A 9,864-nucleotide genomic window follows, 5' to 3' on the forward strand; every position below is an offset into this window, starting at 1 on the left:
TTTAATTTCAAAAAGATAAAAAAAAATAACAATAACATTTTTTTTAGTTTATATATATAATTTTTTTTTTCTAAAGAATCACCCAACCGTTCTAAAATCGACTTTTCACAACATGGTAGACAAATCGAATAAAAGTTCTCATCTGAAAGTCTCTATCTTCAATTTTTACTTATTTATTTATTTCTTCTCTCCCCTCTATTCTTGCATTCATTCTTTCTTATTTAATTCCAAATAAAATGAAAAATTGTAAATAAATTCACTGGGAATAATATTTTTTTGTGTGTGTAAAGATATTGATGATCTGACCGAGAAAAAATTTTATTTTTATTTTTTTTTTATTATTTTTATTCAAATGATACTAATAAAAATGAGAATGTTTCCAACTACTACATCTCTAGTATCAAATAAAATTAAAAAAAGGAGGGGGGAATATATATATATATATATATATATATAGATATATCAAAAGATAATCAAATATGAAACTCGTTGCATAAATATTAAAACATTCATTTTAAATTTAAATTTTTGAACTAGAAAAATTGCTGAGATTATCGATTCAATGAATCTAATTTCACACGTGTCTACAAGTAATAAATTTCTTACATTCGAATTTAAAATTAACCAATTACGTGGAATCAATAAAAATTCTTGTATTTAATAATCAATTACCTCACACACAACTAATGAAATGACGATATTTAAAATTTACCAATTACCGTTTTTAAAAATATTGTTTTTTAAATTGAATTTTCCCCTCTTCCCCCCTTTAAAATTTCCAATAAATTTGAAATGATTTAAATGAAAAATAATCAATTACCAGACGTTTCAAAACCAACCAATAAACTTTAATAAATTTAAATTTAATTCAACCAATTACAGGCAAAAATTGATTCGAATTAGCCAATATTAGAAGGTAATTTTTTCCTTTAATTGAAACATTAAGATTATTGCTAATTTTTAAGTGAATTTTGTAGTAAAATTATTTAAAATTTTTAAATTAATCAAATTTAGATAATTCTACTTAAATCCTGAAACGAATTATTCAAAAATTATTGTCTATAGCGTAGAATATACATTGACAAGAAATTGATAAGTTTAGAGAATTTAAATTTGAACTAACCAATCAAGAGTAGGAACTAATTCAAATTATCCAATAATACAGCAAAATTTCTCTATTAACTAAGGAATAAGATAAATGCTAATTTTAAGATCATTTTTATAATAAAATTAATTAAAATTTTATTAAATTTTATGAAATTTAGTTGGCACGATTGTATTTTAAAATTGTTAATATAGTATATTAATATATATATATATATATATATATATATATATATATATATATATATTTAATTATATATTATATATAATTAAATATATATTATATATAATTAAATATATATTATAAATAATATATTAAGAAGTAATTAACGACTTTTAACAAATTTAAATTTAAATTGACCAATCAAATGGCAGAAATAATTCAAATTAGCCAATGAGAGAGTAAAATTCAAAATGTTGTTCATATAGCAAAAAATTAGTTTATTTTTAAAAAATAAACTTTGAAAAGTAATTACAGATTAATAAATAATCATCTAATTCACTTTTAAAGCTATATATAAGTATATTTTATACAGATTATTACTTTTTAATCTTTTTTAATGCTTTTGAAATCTTGTGATATGGTACCCATTAGAAGATGAGTAGTTTACTTTCCATTTCGGAATATTTCTCTCTCCTTTTTTTCTTTCAAAAAACTTTTCTTTTACGAAAACACGACAGAGGAAAAACTTTCTATTCAATCTGAAGGAGGAACTAGACACAGGTATATATATATATATATACGCACTCTGGCTTATCGTACAAGTGTACTTGTAATGGCCAACTTCTTGAACTCATTGACTTTTTGTAACCACGTAGAATTAGACTTGTTGAGGACCTAAGCTTTAATATATAACAGAACCTACCCCTTCATAAAGTAATAATAAATTTAAGAACGAGGGGCCTTAATTCTTAGCCTCATAACGTGAGATTCAAGCCGTTGTGTAAGTTCTACCTGTAGCCTCACAGTGTTAGATTAGCTGTGTAAAACTGATAAGCCCCTCAGCTATACTCTATAGTGAGGTCCAAAGTTGCAGCCTCATAGCTTGAGGTACTAAGTTGTAGCCTGGTAGCGTACACCCTTCAGATATGCTCTCATAGAGTGAGGTTCTAAGTCGTAATTAGTATTATGTTATGACAAAGCTTGTCTAGCATACACGTAAACCTGCACAAGATTGGATTTACACATACAGCCTCAAAACGTGAGATTAAGCTGTCATAGTGCGAAGTAACCTGTAGTAAAGGCTAACGTAAGCCTCTCAGATGTATTTTCTTAGCGTGAGGTCCTAAGCTGTAGCCTCATAGCTCGAGGTTCTAATCTGTAATCTCGTATTGTTAGGCACTAAGCCATAACTTACCTGGCATATATGTAAACCGGCACGAGGTCGAATTTACACATAATTTTTAGCTAATTTTATTACAATCACTTTTTCTTCCCGCCTCTTCCCCAGCAAAACTACAAAAGGATCAAATGAATTCTAGTAAATATTTATAAATACTTAAACATTATTTAACTGTACCATGAAGCTAACAGGGCCTCTTTCGTCACACGCAAACTTTCGTCATCATTTATTGAATAGGTTTTATATTTAATAAACACGCGACCTAAAAATTTCTTCGCCTAGACTATATTTTTCAGTGAAATTTAATTGAAGTTACTTTTAATGAGTTTTCATTCATTGATCGTCTCAACTTTCTTATTTATTTTATTTTATTTTTTTTTTTTTGTTTTTGTTTTTTATCTCTTCCAGATTCTAAATGTGTTCGAGTATCGCAAATAAAATTTCGTTCTGGGAATTGAAGCACACTACTAGACACATTGGGTCCATTAAATTTGGTGAATTTAGGAAACAGAACACACTCAAAAAACAAAATTTTTCCCAGCTCCTGTGTTTGCTAAATTATTCTAAACGCCCTTTACACTAATTTGCATATAGCGTGAAGAGTTTATTTATAATATTTCTCTACCTTTTATAATTGGGTGTCGTTATCTAAAATCCAAATTTACACTACAATTACGTAAAAATTACAACTTCCTTCCTTACAAAAAGTCGTTGCACTTGCGGGTACGAGTGGGAATTGCTTGAAAAATAACGGCTCAAATTGGAAAATTATTGAAGAAAAATCACATTCTGGCACGTTTCTTTCCAAGCAATTCATTTGATGATTCTTTAAAATCATAAAAATGAATAAATTATGTCCGGAATAGAAACACGTTTTCAACTTTAAAGATGGTTGCGGGTCTCTCGTATATTTAAAAACAGGCCAGAGGCAATTTTAACAGTGCATAATTTAATATTCACAAGCGAAACACAGCTACTCGGATCAGACTTTTGTATGGATTGATAACGTCGAGTTTAGATTCGTGACTCGTTCGATCGAAGTTAACTAGTCATCAGGCATTTTAAACCCTGCAACTAATCGATACGCAAAGACATAATTTATTCACCAAAGTAGGAATATCGAATAAGAAGGGGGGAAGAGAGAAGAATAAGAAAATATTACGGCGAAAGATATTTAAATCAGCCTTTCTGTTAAACACGCCAAAGCTTACACTCATTGAAATTCGTTACGCGTTGAAAAGCTGAAGGTCCTATCGCGGTACTTCAGGAAGCGAATCAGATATTATTAATGTACAAACGTCTAGACTAGAATTTAATTTAACAGTTAATTCGGTCTTAGAAAATTAACATAAATCTAGTGAAGATGTAGTAGAACGTTGTAAAAATTACCCATAAAAAAAAAGAAAAAAAATGGCTGTCATCTGCTCCAGTTGAGATCTCTAGTAATTTAAGTACAGTGATTAAAACTGTTGAGAAAATCTTGTAAATTTAAATAAAATTGTTGTAAAATTAAGTCGATATATTACAAAAGTAGTAACATTTCTCAACTGAAAATAAAATTTAAAAAGAAAAAAATTATCCTTATCTAGAGTTGTCAGAGGGTATGTTTTTATAACCTAACCCCACTTGGCTGGTTAAATATCCATGCCAAGTGTATCCGAGCGTAACTAAAATCCATCAATGAGAAGGGCATGGCATTGATCCCCTTTAACTCTCTTCAATTATTTATTTTTAGAGCTTAGAAAAATAATTATAGATCCGTTGTCTTACCAGGCGTATCTATCGAAAGGTGGCTTTACCTGTACCCACTTTGACGTCAGTTTTCCAAGAAAACAACTTGAATTCTGCCCAAACACAGTAACTGGACTGTTCTTTCTAATGGATATAACACACGCATGTTATCCGATAAATAGAATAATGTTAACTGAAGTGGTGAAGTGTGTTTGTTGTGTGTTTTTGTGTTGAGTATTTTTTCCTTCCTTCCCTACTTCTTTCCTTCTCGATAACGGCAATTCTGTTCGTAATTTAAGATATTTTTTCCATCAATTCCATCACTTTTTTAAGCTCGTAAAAATGTTAAATCGACTATCTATTAAACGTTATTAACTGGCAATCAATGCTAATTAATTGAGCCTTAAATTATTTATCGAGGTTAATCGATTATTTAATTTGTTTCTCTCCAATCTCATGCGTTATTTTCTCGAATTAAAGGATAGCAATGATGAAAAATAAGCATCATATGCGTGAAGATTTCCTTCAATTTATCATCTTCGATACTCTTAAATCTATAATTCTACATTAGGTATGCACTAAGATGAAGTACTTCTTAAAATTGCGTGAGATCAATCACGTTTGTGGAATATTGCTTTGAAATTTTGAGCTGTAAACAGCTAAAACACCAACTAGAATAATTTTTTATACAGTTATACAGTGATATCCTGTATTTAGCGATCGTTAATTGAGCATAAAATGTTTTAAAATCGTTAAATATAAGTATAACGTATACTCAGATGTGTACACAAGGGTCTAATGTATACTCACTCGAGTATAGATTATACCCCTATATAACGATTTATTATCAATTAATGATCCTAACCTGTACTAAAACGAATACATGTAAGATACTTTGATACGTATGTATTACCTATATTTAACGTATACTCAAATTAGCATGTAAAATACATATAAAATCTCTACATACAGATTTTAAAACGTGTTTTATAAAGGAAAATATATATGATTTATTCATCTGCAGGAAAAAATAATATATTTATGCGTGCTTAAATGAGAATTATTGATGCTTTAGGGATGCCTTTAAAAGAATTTTCTACTTTCTTTTCAAGTCGTAAACTTGTTACACGGGATATGTAATTAATTTATGGATAAGGAGAAGAAAATACTAATTTAATCAAAAAGTATCGAAAGAATCCTTTACGAATTCCCCAGGAATTGACTTTCGTGAATACTTTCTGGAGTTAAAGGAGAAGAAGAATACTTTCTTTCTTCCTCTTTAACTACATCTTAACACACTCGAGAATAAAAAGAATCAAAACTTCAACCAGAAACATCAACAAAGTTCGCCATCATTTGTCTTCTTTTCCAGATACAATCCCTAGAGGAAGAGAGCGAGATGCTTGTTTTCTCTGACGTAATCCTCAAATCGCTTTTCTATTGGTTAGAAGGTTGAGAACCAGCAAGAGGAGTAAGAAACTAAAGAGAGATTAGCCTCTGGAGAGAGAAAGAGTAAAGGTTTCTCTTAAGTTTTTGACTAATTTCAATTACAAATTTTAATTATCACAGCAATTTAAAAAATGTATATATTAATCTTTCAAAGCTATAATTGAAATTCGCTAAATAATTTATGTTTAAAATCTTTACTCTGCTAAATCTATTTATTTTAATCTTTGTCAAATTTTTATTTTTATTTTCTTTCAATCTTCATTAGTTTATCATTGTGGCTTTTCATTTTCATCTCTTCTATATCTTTCTTTTCTATTCATTTTCCATTCCTTTTTCATCACATTTTCTCTCCATCTTCAATTTTGTCTTAATTAGATTCCCTATTTGTATTCCTTCTTTTTCCATTCCATCTTCCTTCATTCTCCATTTCTTCCTCATCTTCCTTCTCACTCCGCTCATTCACCATTTCCTCCTCACCTACCTTTCTTCTTCATCAGATTTACTTCTTATCTACATTCATTTCCGAAATCTTTCCCGCCAGCTTTCCACTTCATCCTCTATCATTTTTAATTTCTCTTTCATCCGATTTCTCTTTACTCATTCATTCGTATACATTAAATCTTCGATTCTTCATTGTCTAATTTAATTACATTTGGAGAAACATTGTTAAAATTTTCCAATATTTATTATCATTCTTACTTTTCATCATTCTTCATCATTAAATAATGATTAAACGCTTAAAATATTCATGCGTGATATTAATTTTGGCATATTTAGTAGTTAACTAAGTAACAGCATAACTAAGATTGAAATTTATTAATACTTTGCCAATGTGCACATTATATATGTATAACGACAATAATGTTACCGTTAGATAATAAGTAATTTTTACTGTCGTTATATATTTTAATTTATCGAAGAGGAATAAATTTCTCCTCATCTTTATTGTTTCATGTTTCAAATTATTTTTTCCCTTATTAAATTATCATTTAATAAAGATTTTATTTTAGTTTAGAAATTTTTTGTCAAAATTTTAATATTTGAATTTTTTATTTTCTATAATTTATATTTAATTACTCTTCCTGTTAGTATAAAACTAGTCTCATACTTTTTTATGTTAAATTAAATTGGCATTTTCTACATTTTTAATCAACATTTCAATATTATTTATTTAGTTTGTTATGTAATAATTTCTTTACTTTCTTAGCTTATTTTAATTTCCAAAAATTTATTTCGTTTCTGCATTTTTATAAATGTGATCAGTTACTAAATTTTACTTTCTCGGCCGTTACATATAACAGAGTTAAAGAAAGTATGGCAATCGGTCGAAGTATGACCCTCAAGAGTTTTATATTTTTGCACTCGGGACCTTGAAATGTCGAAAATGCAAAAAATGTTGAGCGTTTTTTCTGCATGTTAGTTTGTGTATGAGATGTGATACGATTTGTTCACCCACTTTAAAGCTTAATGACTCCTTTGCGTTTTATTGAAATTTTCTGGAATTTTGCAGGGAGGTTTGTGTATTAACAGAATAGATACTATTAAATTTTGGTGGTTAAAGGTCTAGGGATGGGAAGATTGAGAGGGACCTTCTATCATATCTCGAGTGAGGGTCGGACTTAACATGGAGGTCGAACATTTTATTCGTTATTACATATACAATTTTTTATAAAACTCGTCTCTGCCCCGAAAATTAAGCCTCTTACCATTTTATAATAACTAATAAAATATAATTAAATAAAAATTTGTAGCAGATGGCGCCATGCACATTTTTAACTTTTTTGCCGGAAAAGTTACGCAAATCATGCTGAATTTTTTTTAGAAAATGTAATCAGATTCTACATTTTTATAATTTTAATCAGTTTCTGCGTTTTCTAACGAATTTCTACATTTTTTAAAAATTGAATTAATTTTTACATTTTAAAATTCATTTTTTGAATTTGATCCAAATTTAATTGAAAATTGAAATGTTTGATCGGTGTCTCAATAAATATTGAATTTTAAATTTATATTTATCTTCACGCTCATTTTTTTCAGTTTATTTCATTCACTTTTGCGTTTTATTTATTAAATATTAATATATATTTCTCATATTTATTTTTAAAGCATTATTTATTCATTTTCTCTAAATGTGATTTCAGTTTTTTTTTTTTTTATGAGGAATAAAAATTTGATAATCGCTAATATCCCTGGCAGAGAACATTGATCATTTCTCAATCTGGCTGTTTAAATATTTCATCTGGTCGAGGGTCATTAGTTAAACCTATACTAACTTTTCTATATTCATTAATCGCTATTACTTGAATAATTATACGACTAAATTAGCTCTTTATGTCGAATAATCCGCATAAACTTCTAGAATAAGCAGCCAAGAGAGTGCACTTTTCTTAAATGGATAGTTTACTGCAATTATCGAAGGAGGGTGATTTAAAAAATAACAATTTGTTACAGTTGAATATGTCATTATAACGTAAATTATACGTCCCAAATGGGAGAAGTTTAGACCGATTTGCGGTTTTATCACTTAAACGGTCATTAACTGGATCTGGAGTTGTTCCAAAACTTTTTCCACTAATACTTTCAAATTTTATCTTTTTTTATAGGGGTGGAAGGGAGAAAAAAGTCGGCAGAAACTCTACCTATAACGTATGAAATCTGTTTGGCTGCATTTGCTATAGATCCTCCTGTTTTCTCAACCAATCTCAAAGATGGGAAACACACACATCTTCTTCCGAACTGTTAATAAAAAAACTTTCTTGCACTTAGAAGATTCTTGCTAGAAGGGAAAAAAATGCGTTTTATTTCTAGTTCACACTTTTTCCCTCCTCTACCCCAAAGGTATGTTTTGAACTGAAAAATCCTTACGTAAGGAAGTAATGCTTTCTAGTCTATTTGGTAAAATTATAAGTTTATAACACTTAAAACTATAATGTAAATTATATAAATAATTATAATAAATAGCAAAATTTAAGCGAATTTAAACGAAAAAAAAAACTTATTTACACCCATCTATCTTGATTTCGCATGTAAAAAATTTATTTTAAATTCAAATTTTTCTGAGCCAATTAGCGTTAAGCTAACTAACCACCATAAAAGACTTTAACACTGATTGGTTAATGATATGTTTGTCTTAACGCTGATTGGTTAAGACATTTACAAGTAAAATATTATGCGCTTATTATTATTACTATATTCAAACATTATTACGCTTACATTCTAAACTTTTTGTAACATTTCTTATTCCTAATATGTTATATATATCACGAAGAACCTCCTATACAATCTTTCAACGTTATTCTACTTACTTACAATTCACGATGTATATGAACTAGTACAGAAAATAAATAAAATAAGAAGAAGATTGGAATAAGATATTTTACATGCTATACAATCGCGTACCAGAGGAGATTACTAGGTATATAAGTTTATTATACTGCATACATAAAAGGTTTCAAAGAGGAAAATATATATAAAAAAAATCAATGATATATTCTGTAGCAAGAATTCTGAAAACGATAATATAGGGATTCTATACAGGAAGATAGAAGGATACCATTGAAGAAGATATAGTGATTTCATAAAGGGAGGTTTACAGATTCTGTAGGCGAAGTTTCGGTGAGATATAAGGATTCTACCAAGGCATTTCCCTAGAGTAAGTTGTACAATAGTGAAAGAAAGTGATATTACATACATATATATAAACTTTTTCCCCATATTCAATATAATATGATATATATATATATCGATACGTCAAGAATCTTAACAACAGTATAAACTTAGTCGTAGGAGGGGTGGCTTAAATTTTAAAAATTATCACATGATAGAAAGTGAATTCTTTTTATTTTCATGTCTAAGTAGAGATCATCTATCATTGTAAATACTTGTAATATTTGAAAATACGGCAAAGAAGAGAAAACAGTAATGTTAAGGTCTTCGCTCGTGCCGAATGCAAACCTGAAATTGGGAAAAGTGGCCTTTCAAGTCAAAGTAGCCCCTTGTTGAAGATAAAGAGAAAAGTTATACCTCTTACTAGAAGCAACGGCCATACACGTCTGTCTTGATACTTGACTTATCTACCAAGATTGAAGATTGCTGCCCAGATGTGTAGGAAATCAATAAGGTAAATAAATATCTTAAAAATTATGTTACAGTTTTTTAAAGCTCACTTTTATTTTCCTTTTTTTATTTCAAGCTTACAGGAATCTATTTTCTTTATACCATATATTTTTTCCTGCTG

At 28.5% G+C, this 9,864-nt stretch overlaps 1 long non-coding RNA gene across 3 annotated transcripts; it reads left to right on the forward strand.

Moving 5' to 3' along the window:
• Positions 1 to 883: 883 nt before the first annotated feature.
• LOC136969015 (uncharacterized) lies at positions 884 to 9,274 on the forward strand. 3 transcript variants are annotated; one of them, XR_010879747.1, is made up of 3 exons: positions 884 to 916; positions 8,231 to 8,465; positions 9,126 to 9,274. It is a non-coding gene; the product is annotated as an uncharacterized lncRNA (long non-coding RNA). The 3 variants fall into 3 exon arrangements; XR_010879746.1 differs by lacking the exon at positions 884 to 916 and adding an exon at positions 5,556 to 5,696; XR_010879748.1 differs by lacking the exon at positions 884 to 916 and adding an exon at positions 5,556 to 5,690.
• The last annotated feature ends 590 nt before the right edge of the window (positions 9,275 to 9,864 follow it).

Source organism: Centruroides vittatus, unplaced genomic scaffold (assembly GCF_030686945.1).
Source record: "Centruroides vittatus isolate TY-2023 unplaced genomic scaffold, ASM3068694v2 contig_1683, whole genome shotgun sequence".
Classification (NCBI taxonomy): Eukaryota; Metazoa; Arthropoda; class Arachnida; order Scorpiones; family Buthidae; genus Centruroides; species Centruroides vittatus.